Consider the following 22,367-nt stretch of genomic DNA (forward strand, 5'->3'; position numbering starts at 1 on the left):
TCTGTTCTGCTGCAGTCAAAAGGATGCTGAGGAGGGGTCACCTAATACAGCCATTGCCAACAAACCCCTAAAGAAAGGGCTGAAGCTGGGTGAGATTTCAAAGAAGGGGCAAAGGGCTTGGCAGTCACATAGAAACACATTTACTGTACTGGCATTTCTCCTCCTTTGAGAAGGGGGATTTTCTCTCTCCCTCCCCAGAAAGGTCCTCACTGCAGTACCATACCACTATAATCCATGTCTCTGCCATCTCACAACCTCCTGCCAAATGTCTGCCCTCTTCACCTCCCCATACACAGCAGGGATAATCCTGGAAGTTCTCACCTGAGGCAAATGAGAATGTCAAAATGAAAAGGGCATCTTCTTCAGTCTTTGTGACTGAGGACAGTGATTGACTTTCTGGGTCAATAAATATCTTAGGATAATTCAACAGTAGCTGATTCCTCTCCATGTTTGAGATTGTCACTGTTGTCCCCTTCAAACCTGGATCCCAGCAGCAGGTTTTTGCCTAAGATTCTGAAAAGTTGATACTGTTGACTACATCATCCAAACTTTGTATCCAAGACACTATTTTAACCTTTTGAAAAATGAAAAATCGCAAAATTTCTCTCAAAAGTTGTTGGTTACAGAAAATAACCGTTATCAGCCTTCTTAAAAAGTATTCAAAATGGAAAATTAATGTGGCAGTTCTTTAACACATGTTCCTTTCTTCTGTTAATGTAGACACACACCTCTTATGAAGACCAGCTATGGAAGTTTGAACTATGAAACTAGAAACATAAGACTAAATAAATCAAAAGGTTATAGTAGCATATGGAATTTTTAAATGCCTAAATCCTTTCTGGACAAATCAAAGAGTGCTTTCATCTCAATCCTTTGTTTTCTTCCCACCCTGAAAGATCGACAGTTTCTTTGATTAAAAGAATTGATTGAAGTGTTTTTTAAAAGAATATTTTTAAGATTTTACTTTCTGTTATTTTCAGTATTCTTAAAAGTTTTAAAATATTTTCTGTCTTTAACATGGCAAAATAAAGATTGATCTTTAACTTGCCTTATAAATAGAATGTTAATAATTGTTATTTCTAATTAAACTCTAAAATGTTTTTAGAAATAAAAACGATCTCTAAATCCTAATTCAGCAAGCATTTTCCTTTTCTTCCCAATCTTTTCAAGGCTTTATATGCTATGATTTTGTATAATGATAATCCTGGTGAATATAAAATGTTAGGTTGTACCTTTCCCCCTTGATGACAACAATAACAACAACAATAATGGTGCTTTCTTTTGCAGAAGTTTATTTGCTTGGGCACAATCATTATAAATATTACTTCTAAGTATTTCAGGCATTGCTATCATGTCTCATACTCTTTCATATGGAAGCATTTTGATTTGTATTATTTAAGATGAGTATTATTTTAACAAACATTCTTTTGTTCATTATTATTCATATTTCTGAGAGTGAAGATAGCATCTACATCCTGCCAAAGTAATGTCAAATTCAACCCAACAAGCATCTGAAAAGTAATAATACATTTCTAGTTCCAATAGGTAAACACTTTAAACAGTATCACTGTTACTTTAATAAAGAAAAACTGACATTTCTCTTAGAAAATAAATGTCTCAGGAAATAAATGTTTCACACAAAAAATTAACAAATGAAACTCTTTTAGGAAGAAAGAGGTAAATGTACAATTGAATCCTATCTTAATGGTAGATGTGGAGAAGGAATAATTGTATTTAAGGTTAAGCCTAAGCCAAAAATTGAATGTACTCAAAATTACCATTTAAAATGCTAAGTCAAGTACTGTATACACCACTCTTTTTTTGTATACAATCCTATAGAATATCAATGTATAAGACACATATCAAATATGAAGAATATAATTCCAACAGGACTTGGAAATTAAAAAATTTAGGTACTCCACTGTTTGGAAGACTGCAAGTTAGTGAAGATTCCAACTTGTTGTTCTTCCTATAACTTATTTTATCAGTTCCTCTTTTCATCATCCAGGAAAGCATACAACTTATTTTCTTCTCTTTTTTAAAAAAATTATGTTATTTTTGGCTGCGTTGGGTCTTTGTTGCTGCGCGCAGGCTTTTCTCTGGTTGCGGCGAGCGGGGCCTACACTTTGTTGTGGTGCGTAGGCTTCTCATTGCAGTGGCTTCTCTTGTTGTGGAACATGGGCTCTAGGCATGTGGGCTTCAGTAGTTGTGGCACACGGGCTCAGTAGTTGTGGCTCGTGGGCTCCAGAACACAGGCTCAGTAGTTGTGGCGCACAAGCTTAGTTGCTCCGCGGCATGTGGGATCTTCCCGGACCAGGGCTCGAACCCGTGTCCCCTGCATTGGCATGTGGATTCTTAACCACTGCGCCGCCAGGGAAGCCCACAACTTATTTTCAATGCAACTGCGTATGCTACTATTTTGTTTGATTTCTATGAAAAAATTTGTTTTGTTACGTTTCAAAATCTCGTTTGCTTAATTTAGTAAGTTAAATGCCACTTTCAATTTTGTTGGTCTAGCTTTTGTATGTGTGTGTGTAAGAATAACACCAGCAAAGAGAGAAGCATGTTGGTAAAATCCTAATAAGAATAGTGTTGCCAAAACTGAAACAAAGACCCTTTTGTGTTTTTGAATAGAAGAGCTAAAAAATAAGAATCTAAAACAATAATTATTTTCCCTCGGAAATTAGAAACCCTGCAAATGAAGCATAATTCTAAAAATGCAGGAGTTACAAAAATAATCAGACTTAACACTTAAAAATACATCTTTAGCAGTTTCCAGGAAAAGAACAAAATATTTTAATACTTGATATACCTATCTGAGGAGACATAAACCAGCGGGCAAGTTTAGATCTCCGTAAGAATATTGGTTTCCTGGGATTTTCTTTGTCACTTTGTTTTGTTAAAGCACACAATGTCATTTATGACAATCTAAATTTAGGAAAAGTGAAAGGGAAATAGTATTTATCCTTTAAAATGAAAACTTTCTATATGTTGAATTTTAAAAATTTCAATTTTGACTTTGGGTATAGAAAAACATTTCAATACTCTTCTATTGTTTTCATTCCAAAACATCTTTCTTTTTTAAAAAATATTTTATGTCACCTATTGCCTATAGAATCTTAGCGTTCAAAGCTCTCCACAGTGTGGCTGCAATCTATTTTTCCAGTCTTATCTCCCATCATTCTCTCCCTTACCATACTCCGGCTCATGCCACATTAGACTACAACTTAATCTTCAAACAAGCTTCCTGTTCCCTTTGCTGCGTAATGTTGACTCTTCTGCCTGTGTTGCTCTTCTCCTACTTCACTGCCAAGTAAAACACTGGTCATAGATCAAGATTCAGCTCAGATTGCTTCTATTATACTGGAGCAAGTTCTTAAACGATTTCCCTGCAGTCCATCTTGCATATCACTTCTAAGCCAATCTTATTAAAACTATTGTTTTATCTTTTTAATATCAGCTACCAACTGGGGCTTCTAGTTCAAGATGGTAAACTAAACAATTATGTTATAGATGTGAGAAATACAGCATTCCTAAATACTTCAACATGTGACTTTTAAGCATGAGAATATTCTCTTACATTATCACAATAAAATTATCACACATGAAATTTAACATTGATACAACATTATTATAGTTTATATTCAAATTTCCCCAACTGTCCTGATAATATTCTTTATAGCTCTGTTTATGTGTGTGTGATGTGCATGTGTGTGTGTGTGTGTGTGTGTGTGTGTGTGAGAGAGAGAGAGAGAGGGAGGGAGATCCAGGATCCAATCAGGTATCACATTAGTTGACATGTTTCTTTATTCTTATTTAATAAAGAACAATTCCCTAGCCTTTCACTAGTCTTTCACGACATTGCCATTCTTGAAGAATCCAGACCAATTGTATTATAGACTATCCTTTAATTTGGATTTATTTTATTGTCTTCTCATGATTACACTCAGATTATTTTGGAGGGTCGTCAAGAATACTATATAGGAATTGCTGTGTCCTCCTCTGTACAAACCTATCTGGAGGCAAACAATGTCAATTGGTCCCATTTGGGGTGATGTAATTTTGATCACTTGGTTTGCTCATTTTTAGATTTTTTTCATTGTAAAATTACTTCTTCCCTTTTTATACATAATCTGTGCGTGATTCTTTGAGACTGCGAATCTCATGTTCTCAACGATCTTAAACCTAATGTTTTAGTGTAATTGACTTGTTGCATAAATCAATTATTGCTAAAAAGTTTGCAAAATGGTGATGTCCTAAGTTTATCATTCTTTCTGCATTTATTACTTGGCTTTCTGTCATGATCTCCTTTAAATTTTTAAAAAGTTATCAGTATGAACTCATGAATTCTTTTTTATTCAATATGTGATAGCCTATTAGTATTCATTTTGATTTCAAATTTTCCCGAATTTGACCAGCGGGAGCCCCTACAAGTTGGCTCAGGTATCCATTTGTCCTGGTCCCATCAATTTAAGAGTACTTCATTACTTTAGGCACAAGAAAATGTTCCAGGTTCAGTTTTTACTTTCCTTGCCCCAGCCCTAGAATTAGCCACTTCTTCAAGGAATGTTGTTTCCATTGAGTGAGGAATAGTTTTTAGAAACCAATATCTGGGTGTTAACTGTGCTTGCTGTGCTTGGAAAGAGGTATCAGTATTAACATATACAGTATGAATATATATAGTATGAATATGCTAATACTAATAATAGTATTAGAGGTATCAGTGTAAATAAATAAATATCCACACGAACACACAATACATATGCATACATATGGATACCTCTAATTCCAACCCAATACCACACAACATGTTTTTTAAATTTTCTTCTGTGGTCCTAATCTGCATGAAGATTAGCTAAGGTCCCACTAAAGAAGTGACATTTGAAATGAAATCAGAATAATATTTAGAAGCCAGCCATGCAAAACTCTAGAAGCAGATCATTAAAAGCAGAGGGAACAACACAGAGGCCTGAGGCAGAAATAAGTGTGATATATTTGAGAAGCAGAATAGCCAGACTGGCTGGAACATACTAAGCTACAGGAAGGTGGTTTGAAATGAAGTCAATGAGGTAGGCAGTAATAGTTGCTTCATATAAAGCTGTAAAGGATATGGTAAGGAGTTGGGAATTAATTTCAGCACAATAGAAAGACACTGAAAGTTTTTGAGAAGGTGATTGCGATAATCTGATTTATGTTTCAAAATATTACTCTGGATGTTGTATAGAGAATAAATTGTTCAAGGACAAGGGAAATAAAGCAGGGAGATATTTATAAGACTTGCAGTAATGTAGGCAAGATGAAATGATGAATTAGAGTAGCAACAGATGAGATAGAAGAGAATATCTTGAGATAAACTTTGAAGGTAGAACTAATTGGACTAATTCTGTATTCTCAAATGGTTATTACACATCTACTATGTGCTATGCATTGTGCTAAGTCCTGGGGATAGAAACACTAAAAAGAGATAAGCCCTACTTTTAATGAGCTCATAATTTAGCAGTGGGGATAGATACACAAATAAATTGTTTGTATGTGTGATAAGAGATCAATTTTAGTTCTAGAACCCGAAGCCATACAAGGGTACACTTTATAAATGTCATGGGACTGTTGTACATGTTCAGTAAAGTGACAGTGTTCAATACCACTTAGTATCTCAAATCAGGAACATACTTTTGAATTGCCTAAATACAATCTGTAGAATTAAAAACAAAATAATAAGCCATCCACAGTTATATTGTCAAATAAAAGTTTTACACTTACTACTTGATACAACAGTAAATATCTAGAATGGGATATTGAAAGTGATTTCAGATTCTCATCCTATTGTACTCTATTGGGGAGGTTTCTTGAGTAGTAGGTGACTGGCCAAAGGTAGGTACAACCAGGACCAGAATAACAAGTAAAGTTCTATCACAGTTTCTATAGTTTTCACTTTTTTGTCTTTGTCAGTTAAAAATGAACAGTGGGAATTAAATATTTATATTTACATATACACAAGGTATGCTGTGAAAACATGTTTACTTACAAACATAAAAATACTTGTTAACTAGTTTGATAAGAAAATAATCTATAAAAGTATATAGCAAAAATATTAATAATCTCTGACCCTGGAAAGATCAATTCTATATTTAATATTACAAACAAAACCAGTTTTGGGTTTTTTGAATTCCTTATCTAGAAATGATTGAAAAGAAAGGCAGAAAAAATTATTTTTAGTCTCAACATGGCTTTGAAAAGATTAAATTAAGAAAACAAGAACGGGACTTCCCTGGTGGCGCAGTGGTTAAGAATATGCCTGCTAATGCAGGGGACACAGGTTTGATCCCTAGTCTGGGAAGATCCCACATGTCGCAGAGCAACTAAGTCCATGTGCCACAACTACTGAAGCCCGTGTGCCTAGAGCCCGTGGTCTGCAACAAGAGAAGCCACTGCAGCGAGAAGCCTGCACACCGCAATGAAGAGTGGCCCCTGCACGCCGCAACTAGAGAAAGCCTGTGTGCAGCAACTAAGACCCAACGCAGCCAAAAATAAATAAATAAATAAATAAATTTATTAAAAAAAAAACAAGAACATTGAAACACCCAAGTCCAGAATGAGTCCAAATACTTGACCACACAGAATATTATCATCTTTAGGAGTAGGAGTAATAATAAAGGCCTTACAAGCAGTTTTTCATCTGCAAATACAGTAGACATTTTGGTATTTTGGCCACTGGCAAACAAAGGCTGTAGCATCAGCAAAGTTTTGAGTTGCCTCACTTTTGTGGATTCAATTCAGTGTATTTAAGGTTAACTAAAGTTGACATCAAAACTTTCAGACAGGGCTTCCCTGGTGGCTCAGTTGTTGAGAGTCCGCCTGCCGATGCAGGGGACACGGGTTCGTGCCCCGGTCTGGGAGGATCCCACATGCCGCGGAGCGGCTGGGCCTGTGAGCCATGGCCGCTGAGCCTGCGCGTCCGGAGCCTGTGCTTTGCAACGGGAGAGGCCACAACAGTGAGAGGTCCGCGTACCGCAAAAAAAAAAAAAAAAAAAAAAGCTTTCAGACAGGCAAAAATTCATATTTTATTTTTTTATTGGGGTATGGTTGTTTTACAATGTTGTGTTAGTTTCTACTGTACAGAGAAGTGGAGTTCCCTCTGCTACACAGCAGGTTCTCATTAGTTATCTATTTTATACATATTTGTGTATATATATCAATCCCAATCTCCCAATTCATCCCACCCCCCACTTTCCCTACTTAGTGTCCATATGTTTGTTCTCTACATCTGTGTCTCTATTTCTGCCTTGCAAACCGGTTCACCTGTACCATTTTTCTAGATTCCACATATATGCGTTAATATACGATATTTGTTTTTCTCTTTCTGACTTACAAAAATTCACATTTTAAATAAACTCCCTATGATTCTATTTAGAATAACAGTAGGCAATGATTTTAGAAGATAAAAGTTATTTCACAACCTATGACTTCAGCTTGGCAAACAGCATAGGTTCCAAAACGGATCCATTTCTACTAAAATAAAAGCCCTTACAAAAGAATATGTTTGTGTATATTGAAACATATTTAAAAGGAATCAGATAACTTTTAAAATATTGTATATATATATTTATTTATTTTAATCAAGTTATATGTGACATGAAATAATATATTAGTTTCAGATATAAGTGTTTCAATATTTTTATACATTATGAAATAATCACCACAATAAGCCCAGTTACCATTTGTCACCATGCAAAGTTGTTACAATATTATTATCTATATTCCCTATGTGTACATTACATACTGTGACTTATTTATTTTATAGCTGGAATTTTGTACCTCTTAATCTCCTTCACCTATTTCACCCATCCTTCCACTCCCTCCCCCTCTGGCAACCACCAGTTTTTCCTCTGTATCTATGAGTCTGTTTCTGTTTTGTTTTGTTTGTTCACCTGTTTCATTTTTTAGATTCCACATATGAGTGAAATCATACAGTATCTGTCTTTCTCTGACTTATTTCACTAAACATAATACCCTCTAGGTCCAACCATATTGCCACAAATGGCAAGATTTCATTCTTTTTTATGGCTGAGTAGTATTCTATTACATACATACATATATATATATGCATGCCATATCTTCTTTACCTATTCATCTATTGATGTGCACTTAAGTTTCTTCTATATCTTCGCTATTGTAAATAATGCTGCAATGAGCACTGCAGTGCATGTATCTTTTTGAATTGGTGTTTTTGTTTTCTTCAGATATATATCCAGGAGTGGAATTACTGGATCATATGGTGGTTCTTTTCTTCGTTTTTTGAGAATCTCCCACTCTGTTTTCCATAGTGGTTACTCCAATTTACATTCCTATCAACCTTGCATGAGGGTGCCCTTTTCTCCACATCCTCACCAACACTTGTTGTTTCTTGTCCTTTTTTTTTTTTCACGGTACGCAGGCCTCTCCCGCCGCGGCCTCTCCCGCCGCAGAGCACAGGCCCTGGACGTGCAGGCCCAGCGGTCATGGCCCACGGGCCCAGCCGCTCCGCAGCACGTGGGACCCTCCTGGACCGGGGCACGAACCCGTGTCCCCTGCATCGGCAGGCGGACTCCCAACCACTGCGCCACCAGGGAAGCCCTCTTGTCCTTTTGATAACAGCCATTCTGATAGGTGTGAGGTGGTGTCTCATTGTGGTTTTGATTTGCATTTCCTGGATGATTAGTTATGTTTACCACCTTTTCAGGTGCTTGTTGGCCTTCTGTATGTCTCCTTTGAAAAATTTCTATTCAGGTCTTCTGCCCATTTTTTAATCAAACTGTTTGGGCTTTTTTGATACTGAGTTGCATGAGCTCTTTGCATATCAACCCCTTATGGAACGTATCTTTTGAAAATATCTTCTCCCATTCATTAGGTTGCCTTTTCACTTTGTTGGTGGTTTCCTTTGATATGCAAAAGCTTTTTAGTTTGATGTAGTCCCACTTGTTTATTTTTGCTTTTGTTTCCCTTGCCTAAGGAGACATATCCAAAAAAAACTTTGCGAAGACTGATGTCAAAGAGTGTACCACCTATATTTTCTTCTAGGACTTTTATGGTTTCAGGTCTTACATTTAAGTCTTCAATTCATTCGAGTTCATTTTGTATATGGAATCAGCTAATTTTTGAAGCATCCTTAGTGTTTCCTTTAAATCTGTCTTGAAATGACCATAAGGTTAGCTTCATGGAAAGGATTAACCAGCTTCTTGGTCTAAGGCTACCAGGATCATTTGTCTAAGGCTAGAAAGGTACCAACATGATGTAAACTGTAAGGAGAGAAGGAGAAGATGCAGGCTTTTCCTGGCAGTGGGTAGCTAGAACTCAAATAATTCTTAGAAAATGACACAATGGCAGCTTTTCTTGTCTTTTTCTTTCCTCGTTGGTGAAGAAAGACATTCCCACTCTTGAAATTTCCTTATAACCCAGACAAGTTCATGGAAACCTTGATCTACGTTCATCCTAATCTTTGCTGACACCCCCACAGTATGTTACCTTAAGTTGTGGGTTAACTGCTATTCTGCCTACATTACCTGTCTATGATGATCCAGGTCTGCTTTATTACCAATTAAAATCATTGGAACTCATCATGATCCTTTACTCTGAGAGTCTGTCTTTGAAACTCACAGATTTCTTCAAAACTGCTTCTATGTATGTCTGAAAAGAGCAATAGGAAGCCCTCATCAGTTCTCAGGAACTGTTCTCTTATAGCTCCAAACTTCTTGTCCTATTGTATCCAGAACATCTAACTGGGCTGCTCTGTCATCTATCACACACACACAAAGCAGCTGGTTGGCTCACAATCTGTTACAAAAGACGACTGTATGAGTCGGATGGGGAGCGCCAACTTGCCCAAGCCACCCCACCATCCACCACCAACTGGTACTTCTGGCCAGAGCCGTTAGGTCAGTGCGCCACCACCACCAGGATGTTCAGAGTCCAGTCTGGCCACTGAGCTGCCACCTGACCTAGGTCTAGCTCTGGGGACATGTGGGGCCCGCAGGCGTCCAGGGTCTGGTGGCTTCGCAGCACTCTTGGGGCTGGCCGGTCAGGCCCAAGGGGTGGAGAAGCGGGATGAACTCAGGGGCCAGGAGCGTCAGGGGCCAGGGTCTCGCTCCTCTACACCTCTCTGTAGCACCTGCCCACAACTAATTTCAATATATGTGTGATGAACAGATAATAATATGGTTAACAATAATAACAACAACTGAATTCAGTACTAGATAAAATGTCAGTACAAAGGAAGAAGGAATTGACTGTGCCAGATGCAGTGAGTGGTTATTGAAGTATTCATAAAGGATACAGAGAGCTGTGCCTTTCTTTTTCCCATTGAGATATAATTGACATATTACATTGTGTAATATTAAGGTGTACAACATGTTGACTTGATACACTTCTATATTGCAAAATGATTACCACCATGGCATTAGCTAATACCTCTGTCATCTCACATACTACCATTTCTTTTTTTTTAAAATTTGTTTATTTTTGGCTGCACTGGGTCTTTGTTGCTGCACACGGGTTTTCTCTTCTTGCGGGGAGCGGGGACTGCTCTTTGTTGTGGTGCGCGGGCTTCTCATTGCCATGGCTTTTCCTGTTGTGGAGCTTGGGCTCTAGGCGCGCAGGCTTCAGTAGTTGTGGCACTTGGACTTCAGTAGTTGTGGCTCGCAGGCTCTAGAGTGCAGGCTCAGTAGTTGTGGTGCACTGGCTTAGTTGGTCTGCGGCATGTGGGATCTTCCTGGACCAGGGATCAAACCCGTGTCCCCTGCATTGGCAGGCGGATTCTTAACCACTGCGTCACCAGGGGAGTCCCTACCATTTCTTTTTTATGGTGAGAATGTTGACAATCTCTCTTAGCAACTTTCAAGTATGTAATACAAATTATTAACTATAATCACCATGCTGTACATTAGATCCCCCAAACTTATTCTTCTTTTAACTGGAAGTTTTTACCCTCTGACCACAGAGAGCTATCATCTTTTTTTTTTTTTTTTTTGTGGTACGCGGGCCTCTCACTGTTGTGGCCTCTCCCATTGCGGAGCACAGGCTCCGGATGCGCAGGCTCAGCGGCCATGGCTCACGGGCCTATCCACTCTGCGGCATGTGGGATCTTCCCGCACTGGGGAACGAACCCGTGTCCCCTGCATCAGCAGGCTGACTCTCAACCACTGCGCCACCAGGGAAGCCCAAGAGCTATCTTTTAAAGGCTAAAGGAGTGGGGAGTAAAATAAACATAGGTGCATGAAACAGCCTGATGAATTCCAGGACTGCTTAGCATGACAGGAACCTAGAGTTTAAGAATGGGATTAGTGTCAGGTGGAAGCAATTGAGGGGTTTTAAGTGAGGAGAGATAATGTTATACTTGCATTTATGAAATATCACTCTGGCTTTATAAGGAAGAAGATAGATTTGAGGAATGCAAAACCAGAGTTAGGAGGGACTTAACACTTTCAGCCATGAGGTAGTAACAGGGACTAGATTTACCTTTCCACTTAACTAGAAAACCAGACAAAATAAGTGAAACAATGTTTCAGACATTGGGCAACAGGCCTTGCAAGACTGTGAACCCTGAGAAATGGGAAATTAATGAAGCAAACCCCTTGATTTCCTCAACTTATTCCCTGGAGGAAGTTTCTACATTATAGTGGAGGGAAGGGAAATTCAGAGTCTGGTGGTCTTGCTGGGTTGAGGAGATAGATACTGGAGTTTTTGGAGGGGAAGGCAGCTATTATTAGCCAAGCAGAGTGCCAGAGAGGAGGGAACTGCACAAAGAAAGAGCTTTGGAGATCTGCAGAGCCTTCCCCCTGAGTCTTTTGATGAGCATTAATTTGTGATCGCAAATGAGGACACTATTTGATGCTGGGGAAAGTCTGTTAGAAAGCAGCAGGCCAAACAATTCCCACATTCACCTAGGGCTGGGAATATTTTGTGTGCAAAGCTGGAGTGGGGAGGCATCATAAAACACAAGGCATCAGATAGAGTTCTCAGAAGAGGAATGTCTTAGTTGTGGAGCTTTATTAGGACTAGAGCAAAGGCTCATCTGGATGCAACCTAACAAATCTTTTTTTTTTTGAGAAAATATCAATATTTGTTTACTCTGGGAATTCACATATGACTTTTTATTATAATTTTTATGGTATTTTTCTGTATTTTAAAACACAAAAACAAGCAAACCAGATGAGATTGTTTTTCCCAAAGAGCACAAGTTTGTTATCTTTTTTATTTTTTTAAATCTATAGGTTGCTGATGAAGATATTATCATGATATTCAATGAGCATCTAACAGTTTCTTGAAGCCATAGAATTTAATGGAACAGCTTTGGGAGATGTTTTGTTTGGTTTCCAGCTTTATTGAATTGAATATATTATATAATATATATATATCATATACATGTAATATATATTATATATCATATTCAAATATAATAGAATATATTATAATTGAATAATTATTGAATATAATTATTGAGAACAATTTTAATGGAATAAAATTGCATGTATTTAACAAACAGCTTATGGAGCTCAATATCAAAAAAACAAGCACTTCCAACTAAAAAATGGGCGGAAGACCTAAATAGACATATCACCAAAGAAGACATACAGATGGCCAACAAACACATGAAAAGATGCTCAACATCACCAATTATTAGAGAAATGAAAATCAAAACTACAATGAGGTATCACCTAACACCGGTCAGAATGGCCATTATCAAAAAATCTAGAAACAGTAAATGCTGGAAAGGGTGTGGTGAAAAGGGAACCCTCCTGCACTGTTGGTGGGAATGTAAATTGATACAACCACTATGGAGAACAGTATGGAGGTTCCTTAAAAATTTAAAAATAGAACTACCATATGAACCAGCAATCTCACTACTGTGCATATACCCTGAGAAAACCATAATTCTAAAAGAGAGACATGTACCACAATGTTCATTGCAGCACTATTACAATAGCCAGGACATGGAAGCAACTTAAATGTCCATCGACAGATGAATGGATAAAGTAGATGTGGCACATATATACAATGGAATATTACTCAGCCATAAAAAGAAACGAAACTGAGTTATTTGCAGGGAGATGGATGGACCTAGAGTCTGTCATACAGAGTGAAGTAAGTCAGAAAGAGAAAAACAAATACCATATGCTAACACATATATATGGAATCTAAAAAAAAAAAATGGTACTGATGAACCTAGTGGCAGGGCAGGAATAAAGACGTAGACATAGAGAATGGACTTGAGGACACAGGGTGGGGAGGGGGAAGGTGGGGTGAAGTGAGAGTAGCATCGACATATATACACTACCAAATGTAAAATAGCTCGTGGGAGGCAGCAGCATAGCACGGGGAGATCAGCTTGGTGCTTTGTGACCGCCTAGAGGGGTGGGATAGGGAGGGAGAGAGGGAGGCTCAAGAGGGAGGGGATATGGGGATATATGTATGCATATGGTTGATTCACTTCGTTGTGGAAACTAACATAGTATTGTGAAGCAATTATACTCCAATAAAGATCTATTGAAAACTGTATATATTTAAAGTGTATATGGTAGATTTGACATATAAATATTGATACATTGTGAAATATTTACCACAATTAATTTAATCAACATGTCCATCACCTTAATTGTTACCCTTTTTTGAGTGTGTATGGTGAGAAAGCTTAAGATCTACTCTCTTAGCAAATTTCAAGTATACAATGCAGTATTATTAACTACAGTCACCATGCTGTACATTAGATTTTTAGAGCTTATTCACCTTATAACTGAAAGTTTGTACCTTTTGACCAACATCTCACCATTTCCCCAATCCTTGGCAACTGCCATTCTACTCTCTCTTTCTATAAATGTGACTTTTTTTCTTTAGAGTCCAAGTATAAGTGATACCACACAGTAATTGGATTTCTCTACCTGGCCTATTTCACTTAGCATAATGGCCTCCAGGTTCATCCATGTTGTGGCAAATGGCAAGATTTTATTATTTTTTGTAACTGAATAATATTCCATTATTGTGTGTGTGTATATATATATATATATATGTGTATATACACCATATTTTCTTTGTCCATTCATTCATTAATGAGTACTTAGGTTGTTTCCATATCTTGGCTATTGTAAATAATGCTGCAATGAACATGGAGGCACAGATAGCTCTTCAAGACATTTATTTTTGGATATATATCCAGAATTGGGATTGTTGGATCATGTGGTAGTTCTACTTTTAATTTTTTGAGGAAACTACATGCTGTTTTCCATAATGGCTGTAATAATTTACATTATTATTACTCCACCAATAGCACACGAGTTCTCTATTCTCCATATCTTCACCAACATTTGTTTTGTGTTGTTTTTTTGATAATAGCCCTTCTAATAGGAGTGAGGTGATATCTCACTGTGGTTTTGACTTGCATTTTCCTGATGATTAGTGATGCTGAGCATCTTTTCATGTACCATTGGCCATTTGTGTGTCTTCTTTGGAAAAATGCCTATTCAGGTCCTTTGCTAATTTTTAAATTCTGATTATTTGTTTTTTGCTATTGAGTTATATTAGTTCCTTATATATATTTAGATATTTATCTCTTATTAGATATATGGTTTGCAAATATTTTCTCCCATTCCACAGGTTGCCTTTTCATTTTGTTATTGGTTTCTTTTGCTGTGCAAAATCCTTTTCATTTGATGTAGTGTCACTTGTTTGCTTTTGCTTTTGTTGCCTGTGCTTTTGGTGCCAAATACAAAATACCATTGCCAAGACCAACATCAAGGAATTTTTTCCCCGTGTTTTCTTCTAGGAGTTTTGACAGTTTCCAGTCTTACATTAAGTCTTTAATCTGTGTGAGTGGTGTAAGATAGAGGTCTGGTTTCATTCTTTAGCATGTGAATATCCAGTTTTCCCAACAGTATTCATTAAAGAGACTATCCTTTCCCCATTTTATGTTCTTTGTGCCTTTGTCAATGATTAGTTGGTGGGCTCATTTGTGGCTTCTCTATTTCATTCCATTGTTCTAAGTGTCTGTTTTTATGCCAGTACCATAGTGTCTTGATTACTATATTTTATTGATTACTTGATTACTTGATTGATTGATTATTGATTACTTGATTACTATAGCTTTGTAATATAATTTGACATCAGGAAGTGATACCTCCACCTTTGTTTTTCTTTCTTAAGATTGCTTTGGCTATTTAGAGTCTTCTGTGCTTCCATATAAATTTTAGGGGTTTTTTTCTCTGTCTGTGAAAAATGCCATTGGAATTTTAATAAAGATTACATTGAATCTGTAGATCACTTTGGGGAGCATGGGTGTTTTATTGATATTAATTCTTCCAATCCATTTGTGTCTTGTTCAGTTTTTTTCATCAGCGTCTTACAGTTTTCAGTGTACAAGTCTTTCACCTCCTTGGTCACGTTTATTCCTAAGTATTTTATTGTCTTTAATGTGACTGTAAATGGAACTGCTTTCTTAATGTCTCTTTCAGATAGTTTATCGTTAGCATATCAAAATGCAAGTGATTTTTGTATGTTGATTTTGTATCCTGCAACTTTACTGAATCTTTTAATTAGTTCTAACAGTTTTTTTGGTAGTCTTTAGGGTTTTCTATATATAATATCATGTCATCTAAAAATAGAGACAATTTCACTCTTCCTTTCCCATTTGGATAACTTTATTTCTTTTTCTTGCCTCATTTCTCTGGCCAGGACTTCTAGACCTATGCTGAATAAAAGTGGTGAGAGTGGGCATCATTGTGTTATTCCTGATCTTACAGTAAAAGCTTTCAGCTTTTCACCATTGAGTATGGTGTTAGCTGTGAGCTTGTAGTGTATGGTCTTTATTATGTTGAGGTACATTCCCTCAATACTCACTTTGGTGACAGTTTTTATCATGAATGGATGTTGAATTTTATCAGATGCTTCTTCTGCATCGATTGAGATGATCATATGATTTTTATCTTTAATTTTGTTAATGTGATGTATCACGTTTACTGATTTGTGGATATTGAATCATCTTTGCATCCCCAGAATAAATTCCACTTGATTATGGTTTCTGATTATTTTAATGTATTGTTGAATTTGGTTGGCTAATATTTTGCTGAGGATTTTTGCATCTATGTGCATCAGGGATGTTGGTCTGTAATTTTCTTTTCTTGCAATATCCTTGTCTGGCTTTGTTAACCGGGTGATGCTGGAGTATGGAAGTGTTCCATCTACTTTAAATTTTTTGGAAGAGTTTGAGAAGGATTGGCATTAATTTCTCTGTAAATATTTGGTACAATTTACCAGGTATACCAACTTGTCCTGGACTTTTCCTTTTTTGAGAGATTTTTGATTACTAATTTAATCTTCTTACTAGTTATAGGTCTATTCATACTTTCTATTTCTTCATGATTCAGTCTTTTCAAAAATTAAATAAAATTTTATTTAAAAATTTTTATTGAGGTATAGTTGATTTATAATATTATTAGTTTCAGGTGTACAACATAGTGATTCAAAATTTTTATCTGTTTGATATTGGCAGATTATATTTCTAGGAATTTATCTGTTTCTGTTAGGTTGTCCAATTTGTCATATAATTGTTCATAATGGTCTTTTATGCTCCTTTGTGTTTCTGCAGTATCAGTTGTAATGTCTTCTCTTTCATTTCTGATTTTATTGATTTGAATCTTCTCTTTTTTCTTAGTCAAGAGGAAAATTTGTCAGTATTGTTTGTTTTTCTTTAAAACAGCTCAGTTTCATTGATTTTTTTTCCTACTATTTTTCTGGTCCATATATTGATACTTTTTCTGCTCTGATCTTTGTTATTTTCTTTCTTCTGCTATCTTTGGCCTTAGTTTGTTCTTTTTCTAGTTCCTTGAGGTGTAAAATTAGCTAAATAAACTAAAATATGTATTCCTCTGATGATGGATGGATAATTTCAAATGACGTCTTTGAATTCACAGATTGTTTTTCAGCTTGATTAAGTCTATTGTTGATGCTATCACATTTTTTATTTTATTCATTCTATTCTTCAGCTGCAGAATTTAAAAAATAATTTCTTTTTCTTTGCTAAATCTCTTATTTTGTTCACATACTGTTTTCCTGATTTCATTGAGTTGTGTGATCTCTTGTAGCTGAGTTTCCTTACAACAATTATTTTGAGGAACTTCCCTGGAGGTCCAGTTGTTAAGACTCCATTCTTCCACTTCAGGGGGCACAGGTTTGATCCCTGGTCAGGGAATTAAGATTCTACATGCCATGCAGCTTGGCCAAAAAACAAAAATAAACAAATTATTTTGAATTCTTTGCCAGGCAAGTTGTTGATCTCCATTTCTTTGGGGCTGGTTACTAGAAAATTATTGTGTTCCTTTGGTGGTATACTATTTCTTTGATTTTTTCATATTTCTTGAAGTCTTGCATTGTTTTCATCACATTTGAAGAAGTCAGCTCCTCCAATATTTACTGACTGGCTTCAGGAGAGAGATACCTTCATTTGTTAGTCCAGCAAGGAATTCTGAGGCTTTTACAGATCTTTTCTATGCATGTGCCCAGTCTACACTTCTCGCTCTCTCTTAGGGGAGAATTCTTAAGATTGCATGCCTTTTCTCAATCCTGCGAAGATAGGCTAGGTGCTGAAGGCCTCCTCTTTTCCCCCCTTGGGCAGTACCCTGAAATACTCAAGTTTATGAGCATTCTCCCAGTCCTACAGAGTTGGGATCACTTTCTGTGCTTGTTTGCTAGACATCTGCAAGGGCTAGCTCTCACTGTCCATAGGAGCTTATGCTGGGAACCAGCCATGGGGAGGTTGTGAATATAGGGGAGATGCACAGAGGGTTGAGGGTTCTCATGAGCCAGTTAAGATAAGGCATTCCCAGTGTCTCATGGTTGGCCTTTTAGATAGAATCCACAGATCAGTTGGTAGGAAGAAGCGTGAAGCTGTGTCCCTTTGATATATTCCAAGTACATCAAAGGGACACAACTGTGTCCCTGTGCTCCCCACCTCTCCCAATTGCACAGCCTCGCAGATCACCTCAGTAACCTGAGTTAGGCAAGAAGGAAGTGGACCTCTTGGGCAGCATCGAGCACAGCTGGGAGAGGCAGGCACTCACTCACATGCTCTCCCTTTCTCCTGCGGGAAAAATTACAGGCTGTGGGGGTCTTCCTGGCACCAAGTCCTGCCACCTTGAGGTAGAGGTGACATGGGCAAAGTGAAACTCTTTCTCTAACCCTCTTCAATATATTTATTTTCAGATTTTCTTTTCTTCGATGGTGTTTTGGAACTTCACTGGATTAATGGACTCTTGCAAAGTACCTTCATCTGTGGGTGATTGCTTAAATTGATGTGGAGCCCCAAATCTGCATATAAATGCCCCTGCAATCCAGGGCACAATATTTTTTAAAATTTATTTTTATTTATTTAAAATTTTTTCCAGTTTTATTGAGATGTAATTGACATATTAGTTTAAGGTGTACAGCATAATGATTTCATACATGTATGTATTGCAAGACGGTTGTCACAATAAGTAACATCCATCAGCACACAGTGTTGCAGTTTTTTTTTTCTTATGATAGGAACTTTTAAGGTCTACTCTCTTAGCAACATTCAAATATATAATACAGTGTTGTTAACTAAAGGCACCACGTTGTACACTATATCCCAGAAATTATCTCATAAGTGGAAGTTTGTACCTTTTGACCAACTTCACCCATTTCCTCCACCCCTCATCCCTAGCCTCTGGCAACCACTCATCTGTCCTTTGTTTCTATGAGTTTTGCTTTTTGAAATTCCACATATAAGTGAGATCATACAGTATTTGCCTTTCTCTGACTTATTTCTCTTAGCGTGATGCTCTTGAGGTCCATCTATGTTGTCACAAACGGCAAGATGTCCACTATATAGTTCTATACACTATTCCACTGTGTATATATACCAAATTTTCCTTTTCCATTCATCTGTTGATGGACACTTGTTTCAGTGTCTTAGCTATTGTAAATAATGCTACAATGAATATAAGGATGCAAATGCCTCTTTGAGATAGTGTTTTCATTTCCTTTGGATATGTACCCAGAATTCCTGGACCACATGGTAGTTCTACTTCTAATTTTTTGAGGAATCTCCATACTGTTTTCCATAATGGCTGCACCTATTTACATTCCCTCCAACAGTGCACAAGTGTTCCATTTTCTCCACATCCTTGCTAACACCTGTTATCTCTTGTTTTTTTGATGACAACCATTCTAAAAGGTGTGAGGTAACATCTCATTGTGGTTTTGATTTCAGTTTCTCTGATGATCAGTTATACTGAGGAACTATCCATGTGTCTGTTGGCCATTTGTATGTCTTCTTTGGGAAAATATTTGTTCTGGTCCTCTGCCACGGCTCACTCTTGAACTGTTACATAGGTGAAAATCCAAGTTATCCAGGGGCAAAACAAGAGCTGAAAGAGCCAAACAGACACTTCAGCTGTTGTCTACCACAGTGGAGACAGATTTAACCTATAAAGACTAACTTGATCTGAATAAGAGGAAAAGCTCTAGCTCAAAAAATAGGTCTAATTTGAATCACTACAATATAATTGAGTGGTGGCTGCTCAACCACATCCCAGATTTAAGCTTGTTCTCAGACCCAGAGCCCTTTGGATAAAAGATGGCCTTTGATGAAGGACCCTGCTGCTCTCCTAAAAATTGACACTGTAAATCTTCCTCCTAGGCTTCCCCCCCAGATATTTGCAACCATTTGCCAGTGTGATGGTGCATTAGGCTAAGGGAAATAACCAGATTTTAAAAATGGATTACTAGATAATTTTTGTGAACTGACACTAATTACTGGAGTTCTAAAATGTCACGGTAGTCCACTAGTCAAATAGGGGTTTATGGAGCTCAGGTCACTAATGTAGTGGTGGTTTGGGTCCATCTCAATGATGGACCAGTAAATTCCAAACCAAATCCATGGTTCTGTCTCCAGTTCCAGAAAGCATAATTGGAATAGACATACCTAACAAAATCTCCATATAGGTTCTCTAACCCATGGAATGAGAGCTATTATGGTAGCAAAAGCCAAGTGGAAGGCACTAGAAGTGCTTCCCCATACCAAAATAACAAACCAAAAGCAACAGCACATAGAGACATTGGAGAGATTAATGTTGAAGGATGCAGGGATGGTGATTCTTGCCACATCTTCTTTCAGCTTGCCTATTTGGCCTGTGCAGAAGACAGATAGATCCTAGAAAATGAAAGTGGATTGTTCCAAATGACTTATTCATGTAGTCCCTCTAATTACAGGTTCTGTTTGGGTGTTGTTTCATTGCAGCAAAAAATCAACACTTTGACCACAACATGCAGTTGACCACACGATGCAGTTTTGTTTCATCTGGAAGGATCAGCACTACACCTTCACTGTTCCACCCCAGGGTTATATTATTTTTCTAACCCCCTGTCATAATCTAGCCCAAATGGGTCTTGATCTTCTTCATTACACAAGAATGGACACCACAGGATATTTGTGGTACCATGCTGACTTGACATAGTGAGTGAGAATTAATAACTATCCTAGATAGTTTGATAAGATATATGCACGTCAGAGGGTGGAAATAAGTTCCACAAAATTCAAGGGCCTGTTGCCTCAGTAAATTCTAGGCATCCAGTGGTCTGGAGCATGTCCAGATGCTCCAAGATGAAAAACTAGTTGCTGCATCTGACTCCTCCAACCACTAAGAAAGAGGCACAATGGATATTGGAGGCAACATAAACCTCATTTGGGGGTGCTACTTTGACTCACTGAATAACTTGGAAGAGTTCCAATTCTGAGTAGTGCCCAGAAGAATAGAAGGCTCTACAGCAGGTACAGGTTACCAAGTTAGTTTTTCTGTCCCTTGGGCCATATGGTCCAGCAGATCCATATTATTTGAAGTTTCTGGCAGATAGGGATACTGTATGAAGACTTTAGCAGGCAAATATAGGTTGATCAGAGTTTATAGGATTCCAAACAAAGCTATGTTATCACCTGCCAATAATTATTCTCCTTTTGGAAACACCACCTAGCTTGCCAGTAGACTAGTAGAGACTTACCATGTGACCATGGCCACCAAGTTACCTTTGAGTTGAGCTGCTCACCATGAACTGGATGTTCTCTGATTCACTAATACGTAAAGTTAGGCATACAGATCTACACTAGATCAAAAATGGCATTAAAACATATAAAATTGAATTTGAGTGGATTCTGAAGGCACAAAGGAATTGTATGAGGAAATGGTTAATATACTTGTGGCTCTTACTGCTGCTGCATGGTCTTCTCTCTTTCAACATATATCTATGACTTGTCACCAGTTGACTGAGGAAGAAAATCCTTGACCCTGGTTCACAGATAGTTCTGCATGGTATGCCAGCATCAGCTAAAAATTCACAGCTGGAGTACCATAGCCCTGCTCATGTATGGCTCTGATGGGCAGTAATGAAAGACAGTCTCAGTAGGCATAACTGAGCAGTGACCTATCTGTATAGCCTGGAAGAACAAATGTTCAGACTGTATAGATTTTCACTGATTCATTGGCAGTGGCTAAGGATTTGGCTGGATGGTTGCAGACTTGTAAGGAGTACAAGGAGTCTAAGGAAGATATATGTAGGTAAATTACTCTGAATGGGCACAGAATGTGAAGATAAATTTGAGACCCTTGTAAATGCTCCCCAAAGGGCAATATCAGAAAAAGACGTTAATAATCAAGTGGACAAGATGATCTGTTCCATGGATGTTAGTCAGCCTCTTCCAACAGTTACCCTTGACCTTGCCCAGTGGACTCATGAACAAACTTGCCATGTTGGAAGGGATGAAAGTTACTCATGGGCTTAGGAACATGGACTTCCACTCACTAAGGCTGACATGACTATAGCCACTTCTGAGAGCCCCATCTGCCAAAAGCAGAGACTAACACTGATTTCCCATTCCCTGGGGGGAGTATAAGTCAGCCACTTGGTAACAGGTGGATTACATCAGACCACTTCTACCAAGAGATAGACATCACCTGTGTTCTCACTGGAATATACACTCACTTTGGATATGGATTTGCCTTTCTAGACCACCGTGCTTCTCCCATTACCACCATCCCTGGATTTCAGGGTACCACATTCACCATCATGGTATCTGAAAAGATTGTTTCTGACCAGAAAATAATTTTACTTAACATGAAATGAGGTATGTCAGTAGGGTCATGCTCATGGAATTAACTCTTCTTACCATTTTCCCCATTACCCAAAGCAAGAACTGATAGAATGGTGTGGAGGTTGGTGGGGGGCACTTTTTGAAGACCCAGTTTTAGTGGCAATAATTTTCATGGCCCAGACAGATAATATCCTCCAGGATGTGGTATATGTTCAGGTACTAAGATACGGTGCTGTTTGTC

At 37.7% G+C, this 22,367-nt stretch overlaps 1 pseudogene; it reads right to left on the minus strand.

Moving 5' to 3' along the window:
* Positions 1-9,235: 9,235 nt before the first annotated feature.
* LOC115860495 (ras-related protein R-Ras2 pseudogene) lies at positions 9,236-9,909 on the minus strand (annotated as a pseudogene).
* Positions 9,910-22,367: the final 12,458 nt, after the last annotated feature.

Source organism: Globicephala melas, chromosome 1, assembly GCF_963455315.2.
Source record: "Globicephala melas chromosome 1, mGloMel1.2, whole genome shotgun sequence".
NCBI lineage: Eukaryota > Metazoa > Chordata > Mammalia > Artiodactyla > Delphinidae > Globicephala > Globicephala melas.